The sequence below is a fragment of the Hyla sarda genome, unplaced genomic scaffold, assembly GCF_029499605.1.
Source record: "Hyla sarda isolate aHylSar1 unplaced genomic scaffold, aHylSar1.hap1 scaffold_430, whole genome shotgun sequence".
In the NCBI taxonomy this organism is placed as follows: domain Eukaryota; kingdom Metazoa; phylum Chordata; class Amphibia; order Anura; family Hylidae; genus Hyla; species Hyla sarda.
Genome location: NW_026610445.1, coordinates 153,563 through 162,500, shown reverse-complemented (window position 1 = coordinate 162,500; position 8,938 = coordinate 153,563). Strand labels below are relative to the sequence as shown.

Here is an 8,938-nt window from a genome sequence, read left to right as displayed (position 1 = left end):
TAAGGGTCCTGGGTGCAACAATCTTTCAATGGGGAATAGCCGCACTGAGTTTGTCAAGTGCACCCATGTTTGCAACTCCAACAATACACACATATGTGTGTATGTGTGTATGTGTGTATGTATGTCTATCTATCTATCTATCTATCTATCTATCTATCTATCCACCCATCTATCTCTATATATATTTATCTCTCTCTCTCTATATGTATATATATATATATATTTTTTTTTTTTCTTTTCTTTTAAATATATGTATATATATATATATATATATATATATATATATATATATATATATATGTATATACATATAGAGAGAGAGAGAGATGGAAATACTTTTTTAAACATGTTTTCACCTCATTTTTACCTTCTTTTTTTCTTCTCTCCATGTTTTCCTTCTTTCCTATGCTGCTGCTTCTTATTTTTCTTCTTTTTCAGACCCTATCATTGCACTATTGCTTATTCAATACCACCAGCAGATGGAGACACTATATTACAACATTAGTTGTGAGCAGCAGTTTGTACAAACAAATGCCTCATAGCTGATGTCCTATCCACCTAGGCACCACCTATTGTCTATTGCCTGCAGTAGGGGCCCACTGGACTAGCCAGCAAACAGCTGCAGCAAATAAACAGATAATCTTTCTTTCCAACACTGAAACCTGGTGGTGCATTTAATATATGCTATCAGATAGGGGACATATCAGATATTAAACTGATATAAACAGACACCACATTTGATACCAGCCAAAAGGAAGGATGAGAAGTGATAACTGTGAAAGGGGAGGAACCAACGCTGTCCCCTTCACATGCACCATCATTACTTGTAGGAAGGGAGGCTGGCTGGCAGCCTCCCATACACACTCTGGCTGGGTGGCAGTCACCCACCAGTACACACAGCAGACCCTAAACCCATATCATTATTGCTAAGCAGGAAGATGGGAGTCCATTTCACTCTGATGGACCATTTTTAAATGCAATCCATAACCTGGCTTTGGCAGGAACCCTTCTTACTCCTCCTACTTGCATTTGATACTGGGTTTAGGATCTGCATAGGAAACACACACACACACACACACACACACACATACAAGCACACACTTACCTGTGTTGCCTGCTGACGCCTCCTTGGCTGTCCCCAAACGGTATAAAACCAACAGCCACGGGAAGCTGTAAGGATAGAGGACATACCTGCATCCTATTGGACTCACTTGTCTTGGTTAAATCCAACTTATTTGACAACCTATGGTGCTGCTACTTCTGCTCATGGCAGTGCTGCTTCTGACAAGGCTGTTCTTTGGTGGGCCTAGGCGACATCACAATCTCCATGGTTACATACACAACAAAGGTCAGATGTTGTTTACACCTGGCCATGCCAGTGGTATTGAGTAGCATATCCCAGTGCTAAGGGTCCTGGGTGCAACAATCTTTCAATGGGGAATAGCCGCACTGAGTTTGTCAAGTGCACCCATGTTTGCAACTCCAACAATACACACATATGTATGTATGTATGTATGTGTGTATCTGTGTATGTGTGTATGTGTGTATGTATGTCTATCTATCTATCTATCCACCCATCTATCTCTATATATATTTATCTCTCTCTCTCTCTATATGTATATATATATATATATATATATATATATATATAATTTTTTTTTTCTTTTAAATATATATATATATATATATATATATATATATATATCTATATATATATGTATATACATATAGAGAGAGAGAGAGAGAGATGGAAATACTTTTTTAAACATGTTTTCACCTCATTTTTACCTTCTTTTTTCTTCTCTCCATGTTTTCCTTCTTTCCTATGCTGCTGCTTCTTATTTTTCTTCTTTTTCAGACCCTATCATTGCACTATTGCTTATTCAATACCACCAGCAGATGGAGACACTATATTACAACATTAGTTGTGAGCAGCAGTTTGTACAAACAAATGCCTCATAGCTGATGTCCTATCCACCTAGGCACATAGGCACCACCTATTGTCTATTGCCTGCAGTAGGGGCCCACTAGACTAGCCAGCAAGCAGCTGCAGCAAATAAACAGATAATCTTTCTTTCCAACACTGAAACCTGGTGGTGCATTTAATATATGCTATCAGATAGGGGACATATCAGATATTAAACTGATATAAACAGACACCACATTTGATACCAGCCAAAAGGAAGGATGAGAAGTGATAACTGTGAAAGGGGAGGAACCAACGCTGTCCCCTTCACATGCACCATCATTACTTGTAGGAAGGGAGGCTGGCTGGCAGCCTCCCATACACACTCTGGCTGGGTGGCAGTCACCCACCAGTACACACAGCAGACCCTAAACCCATATCATTATTGCTAAGCAGGAAGATGGGAGTCCATTTCACTCTGATGGACCATTTTTAAATGCAATCCATAACCTGGCTTTGGCAGGAACCCTTCTTACTCCTCCTACTTGCATTTGATACTGGGTTTAGGATCTGCATAGGAAACACACACACACACACACACACACATACAAGCACACACTTACCTGTGTTGCCTGCTGACGCCTCCTTGGCTGTCCCCAAACGGTATAAAACCAACAGCCACGGGAAGCTGTAAGGATAGAGGACATACCTGCATCCTATTGGACTCACTTGTCTTGGTTAAATCCAACTTATTTGACAACCTATGGTGCTGCTACTTCTGCTCATGGCAGTGCTGCTTCTGACAAGGCTGTTCTTTGGTGGGCCTAGGCGACATCACAATCTCCATGGTTACATACACAACAAAGGTCAGATGATGTTTACACCTGGCCATGCCAGTGGTATTGAGTAGCATATCCCAGTGCTAAGGGTCCTGGGTGCAACAATCTTTCAATGGGGAATAGCCGCACTGAGTTTGTCAAGTGCACCCATGTTTGCAACTCCAACAATACACACATATGTATGTATGTATGTATGTATGTGTGTATGTGTGTATGTGTGTATGTCTATCTATCTAACTATCTATCCACCCATCTATCTCTATATATATTTATCTCTCTCTCTCTATATGTATATATATATATATATATATATATATATATATATATATAATTTTTTTTTCTTTTAAATATATATATATATATATATATATATATATATATATGTATATACATATAGAGAGAGAGAGAGAGAGATGGAAATACTTTTTTAAACATGTTTTCACCTCATTTTTACCTTCTTTTTTTCTTCTCTCCATGTTTTCCTTCTTTCCTATGCTGCTGCTTCTTATTTTTCTTCTTTTTCAGACCCTATCATTGCACTATTGCTTATTCAATACCACCAGCAGATGGAGACACTATATTACAACATTAGTTGTGAGCAGCAGTTTGTACAAACAAATGCCTCATAGCTGATGTCCTATCCACCTATGCACATAGGCACCACCTATTGTCTATTGCCTGCAGTAGGGGCCCACTGGACTAGCCAGCAAGCAGCTGCAGCAAATAAACAGATAATCTTTCTTTCCAACACTGAAACCTGGTGGTGCATTTAATATATGCTATCAGATAGGGGACATATCAGATATTAAACTGATATAAACAGACACCACATTTGATACCAGCCAAAAGGAAGGATGAGAAGTGATAACTGTGAAAGGGGAGGAACCAACGCTGTCCCATTCACATGCACCATCATTACTTGTAGGAAGGGAGGCTGGCTGGCAGCCTCCCATACACACTCTGGCTGGGTGGCAGTCACCCACCAGTACACACAGCAGACCCTAAACCCATATCATTATTGCTAAGCAGGAAGATGGGAGTCCATTTCACTCTGATGGACCATTTTTAAATGCAATCCATAACCTGGCTTTGGCAGGAACCCTTCTTACTCCTCCTACTTGCATTTGATACTGGGTTTAGGATCTTAGGATCTGCATAGGAAACACACACACACACACACACACACACACACACACATACAAGCACACACTTACCTGTGTTGCCTGCTGACGCCTCCTTGGCTGTCCCCAAACGGTATAAAACCAACAGGCACGGGAAGCTGTAAGGATAGAGGACATACCTGCATCCTATTGGACTCACTTGTCTTGGTTAAATCCAACTTATTTGACAACCTATGGTGCTGCTACTTCTGCTCATGGCAGTGCTGCTTCTGACAAGGCTGTTCTTTGGTGGGCCTAGGCGACATCACAATCTCCATGGTTACATACACAACAAAGGTCAGATGTTGTTTACACCTGGCCATGCCAGTGGTATTGAGTAGCATATCCCAGTGCTAAGGGTCCTGGGTGCAACAATCTTTCAATGGGGAATAGCCGCACTGAGTTTGTCAAGTGCACCCATGTTTGCAACTCCAACAATACACACATATGTATGTATGTATGTATGTGTGTATCTGTGTATGTGTGTATGTGTGTATGTATGTCTATCTATCTATCTATCTATCTATCTATCTATCACACCATCTATTTCTATATATATTTATCTCTCTCTCTCTCTATATGTATATATATATATATATATATAATTTTTTTTTGTTTTAAATATATATATATATATATATATATATATATATGTATATACATATAGAGAGAGAGAGAGAGATGGAAATACTTTTTTAAACATGTTTTCACCTCATTTTTACCTTCTTTTTTTCTTCTCTCCATGTTTTCCTTCTTTCCTATGCTGCTGCTTCTTATTTTTCTTCTTTTTCAGACCCTATCATTGCACTATTGCTTATTCAATACCACCAGCAGATGGGGACACTATATTACAACATTAGTTGTGAGCAGCAGTTTGTACAAACAAATGCCTCATAGCTGATGTCCTATCCACCTAGGCACATAGGCACCACCTATTGTCTATTGCCTGCAGTAGGGGCCCACTGGACTAGCCAGCAAGCAGCTGCAGCAAATAAACAGATAATCTTTCTTTCCAACACTGAAACCTGGTGGTGCATTTAATATATGCTATCAGATAGGGAACATATCAGATATTAAACTGATATAAACAGACACCACATTTGATACCAGCCAAAAGGAAGGATGAGAAGTGATAACTGTGAAAGGGGAGGAACCAACGCTGTCCCCTTCACATGCACCATCATTACTTGTAGGAAGGGAGGCTGGCTGGCAGCCTCCCATACACACTCTGGCTGGGTGGCAGTCACCCACCAGTACACACAGCAGACCCTAAACCCATATCATTATTGCTAAGCAGGAAGATGGGAGTCCATTTCACTCTGATGGACCATTTTTAAATGCAATCCATAACCTGGCTTTGGCAGGAACCCTTCTTACTCCTCCTACTTGCATTTGATACTGGGTTTAGGATCTGCATAGGAAACACACACACACACACACACACACATACAAGCACACACTTACCTGTGTTGCCTGCTGACGCCTCCTTGGCTGTCCCCAAACGGTATAAAACCAACAGGCACGGGAAGCTGTAAGGATAGAGGACATACCTGCATCCTATTGGACTCACTTGTCTTGGTTAAATCCAACTTATTTGACAACCTATGGTGCTGCTACTTCTGCTCATGGCAGTGCTGCTTCTGACAAGGCTGTTCTTTGGTGGGCCTAGGCGACATCACAATCTCCATGGTTACATACACAACAAAGGTCAGATATTGTTTACACCTGGCCATGCCAGTGGTATTGCGTAGCATATCCCAGTGCTAAGGGTCCTGGGTGCAACAATCTTTCAATGGGGAATAGCCGCACTGAGTTTGTCAAGTGCACCCATGTTTGCAACTCCAACAATACACACATATGTATGTATGTATGTATGTGTGTATGTGTGTATGTGTGTATGTGTGTATGTGTGTATGTGTGTATGTATGTCTATCTATCTATCTATCTATCCACCCATCTATCTCTATATATATTTATCTCTCTCTATATGTATATATATATATATATATATATATATATATATAAGTTTTTTTTCTTTTAAATATATATATATATATATATATATATATATATATATATATACATATAGAGAGAGAGAGAGATGGAAATACTTTTTTAAACATGTTTTCACCTCATTTTTACCTTCTTTTTTTCTTCTCTCCATGTTTTCCTTCTTTCCTATGCTGCTGCTTCTTATTTTTCTTCTTTTTCAGACCCTATCATTGCACTATTGCTTATTCAATACCACCAGCAGATGGAGACACTATATTACAACATTAGTTGTGAGCAGCAGTTTGTACAAACAAATGCCTCATAGCTGATGTCCTATCCACCTAGGCACATAGGCACCACCTATTGTCTATTGCCTGCAGTAGGGGCCCACTGGACTAGCCAGCAAGCAGCTGCAGCAAATAAACAGATAATCTTTCTTTCCAACACTGAAACCTGGTGGTGCATTTAATATATGCTATCAGATAGGGGACATATCAGATATTAAACTGATATAAACAGACACCACATTTGATACCAGCCAAAAGGAAGGATGAGAAGTGATAACTGTGAAAGGGGAGGAACCAACGCTGTCCCCTTCACATGCACCATCATTACTTGTAGGAAGGGAGGCTGGCTGGCAGCCTCCCATACACACTCTGGCTGGGTGGCAGTCACCCACCAGTACACACAGCAGACCCTAAACCCATATCATTATTGCTAAGCAGGAAGATGGGAGTCCATTTCATTCTGATGGACCATTTTTAAATGCAATCCATAACCTGGCTTTGGCAGGAACCCTTCTTACTCCTCCTACTTGCATTTGATACTGGGTTTAGGATCTGCATAGGAAACACACACACACACACACACACATACACATACAAGCACACACTTACCTGTGTTGCCTGCTGACGCCTCCTTGGCTGTCCCCAAACGGTATAAAACCAACAGCCACGGGAAGCTGTAAGGATAGAGGACATACCTGCATCCTATTGGACTCACTTGTCTTGGTTAAATCCAACTTATTTGACAACCTATGGTGCTGCTACTTCTGCTCATGGCAGTGCTGCTTCTGACAAGGCTGTTCTTTGGTGGGCCTAGGCGACATCACAATCTCCATGGTTACATACACAACAAAGGTCAGATGTTGTTTACACCTGGCCATGCCAGTGGTATTGAGTAGCATATCCCAGTGCTAAGGGTCCTGGGTGCAACAATCTTTCAATGGGGAATAGCCGCACTGAGTTTGTCAAGTGCACCCATGTTTGCAACTCCAACAATACACACATATGTATGTATGTATGTATGTGTGTATGTGTGTATGTATGTCTATCTATCTATCTATCTATCTATCCATCTATCCATCTATCCACCCATCTATCTCTATATATATTTATCTCTCTCTCTCTATATGTATATATATATATATATATATATATATATAATTTTTTTTTCTTTTAAATATATATATATATATATATATATATATACATAGAGAGAGAGAGATGGAAATACTTTTTTAAACATGTTTTCACCTCATTTTTACCTTCTTTTTTTCTTCTCTCCATGTTTTCCTTCTTTCCTATGCTGCTGCTTCTTATTTTTCTTCTTTTTCAGACCCTATCATTGCACTATTGCTTATTCAATACCACCAGCAGATGGAGACACTATATTACAACATTAGTTGTGAGCAGCAGTTTGTACAAACAAATGCCTCATAGCTGATGTCCTATCCACCTATGCACATAGGCACCACCTATTGTCTATTGCCTGCAGTAGGGGCCCACTGGACTAGCCAGCAAGCAGCTGCAGCAAATAAACAGATAATCTTTCTTTCCAACACTGAAACCTGGTGGTGCATTTAATATATGCTACCAGATAGGGGACATATCAGATATTAAACTGATATAAACAGACACCACATTTGATACCAGCCAAAAGGAAGGATGAGAAGTGATAACTGTGAAAGGGGAGGAACCAACGCTGTCCCCTTCACATGCACCATCATTACTTGTAGGAAGGGAGGCTGGCTGGCAGCCTCCCATACACACTCTGGCTGGGTGGCAGTCACCCACCAGTACACACAGCAGACCCTAAACCCATATCATTATTGCTAAGCAGGAAGATGGGAGTCCATTTCACTCTGATGGACCATTTTTAAATGCAATCCATAACCTGGCTTTGGCAGGAACCCTTCTTACTCCTCCTACTTGCATTTGATACTGGGTTTAGGATCTGCATAGGAAACACACACACACACACACAAGCACACACTTACCTGTGTTGCCTGCTGACGCCTCCTTGGCTGTCCCCAAACGGTATAAAACCAACAGCCACGGGCAGGGCCGGACTGGGGATAAAAACCAGCCCTGGAAAAAGTTGCATACCAGCCCCATATTGTGTAATTTTTCAAGCTCATGGCATATCGTAATTATATACTTGTTCATAAAAGGGGAAAGCATTCATTTTAAAACACATACATAAATATGAATATGAACTTTGCACTTCAATAGCTTTATTGTAGACCAGCTTTTCCCAACCAGGGTGCCTCCAGCATGTCCAGACAGCTTTTGGCTGCTTGGGCATGCTGGAAAATGTAGTTTTGCAACAGCTGGAGGCACCCTGGTTGGAAAACACTACAGTAGACCATTATTCCATGCAACTGGGTCAGAACTAAGAATAATCCAAAAATGTTTACTTTAAAGAATAGAAGACAATAATAATAATAATAATCTCTTACTTTGTATAAGTTACTCAACATACACCAAACCAGCAGTTGATAAATAGACCATAGACCACAGACCAGTATAACCAACAACAGCTCTATACAAGGTTCAAATAATTGTACCACACTATGACTACACATTACCTCCACATAGTAACAGGATAATATTACCATACAAATACTGAATAAACCCCTTTACACAGAAGTTAGTGCCTCAGCTCTACACAGGCTCTACAGACCATATAAGAGATTACATAAAGTTACATCAGGTGACGTCTTCTCTGATCGGTGTCAGTCAATTTCCTTTTCTTATCCA

The 8,938-nt window shown here is 40.3% G+C and overlaps 2 pseudogenes; both read right to left on the bottom strand.

Moving 5' to 3' along the window:
* Positions 1-4,931: 4,931 nt before the first annotated feature.
* LOC130334192 (U2 spliceosomal RNA) lies at positions 4,932-5,034 on the bottom strand (annotated as a pseudogene).
* A 2,713-nt stretch (positions 5,035-7,747) lies between these two features.
* On the bottom strand, positions 7,748-7,850 carry LOC130334191 (U2 spliceosomal RNA; annotated as a pseudogene).
* Positions 7,851-8,938: the final 1,088 nt, after the last annotated feature.